Genomic DNA, 982 nt, shown 5'->3' with positions numbered 1-982 from the left:
TGCAGGGGGGCTGGACCTGATGATCTGCAAGCAGCATTCCCTCTAAGCTGTGCAGAGTGTGCGGCCACGCAGATGTGCTCATGTCACGCTGCCAGGTGCGCCTGTGTGGCCGCGCACGGTGCACAGCTTAGAGGGAACACTGCCTGTAAGGTCCCTTCCAGCCCCTAACATCTATGAAACTATAAAAGGATTTGGAACTGATCTGACCTGGGACATGAACTATATTAATTAAAAAAATTAAATACACATTTTTAAAAAGCCAGTTATGAGTCTCTGAGAGTGACTTGAGTTTGCACAGTCTGCATCAATGGGCTGCCTATGCAAAAAGGGTGGTACATTTGGGCATACAAAACACTTAAACTCTTGGTTCCAAAACGATACCTTTTATTAGACCAACTGGGAAATCGCAAGAAAAGTGTCCTGTTCTGCAAGCTTCTGGGATCAAAGTCCCTTCATCAGACTCTGGGAAATATATAGATGGTACAAGATGGTCAGAAGTCCCCACAGGTAGGAAATAAACTTCACTTGTGTACAGAGGGAGCTGCAGAGGGAAGGCTGTCCCTCTGGGGCCACGCCAGTGTCTTTGTGAGCGGTGCTGAGTGGCCCTTGGATGTGTGGATCCCTGGAGGTGTCAGACGGCAGGCAGGGAGGTGAAAAATCTTGCTTGTTCTGCAAGGGCGCAGGTTGCAGCCGTGTATGTCTAAGGACACAGCAGACCAGGACATATCAGATTCACCCGAAGAACCTTGTCTGTCTTGTTCTGCAGCGAAGCTGAACATCCCAATCGGCTAGAATCCGGCATCTTCCATGTGCCAGGGTGGACTTGGGAGCCGTGTGCCTGCCAAGCACGCCCCTGGCACATTTTGAACACTTCCATTGCCCGCACAAGGGCTGCTCGGGCGGCGCAAAGGGCCATCCCCGCCCCCCGGTGGCACCCCGGCGCGGCCGCGCCCCCGGCCCGCCTGGGCGCCAATGGGGAGGC

The sequence above is a fragment of the Alligator sinensis genome, unplaced genomic scaffold (genome assembly GCF_000455745.1).
Source record: "Alligator sinensis unplaced genomic scaffold, ASM45574v1 scaffold26_1, whole genome shotgun sequence".
NCBI classification, from domain to species: Eukaryota; Metazoa; Chordata; order Crocodylia; family Alligatoridae; genus Alligator; species Alligator sinensis.
This window is presented reverse-complemented; position numbering follows the sequence as displayed.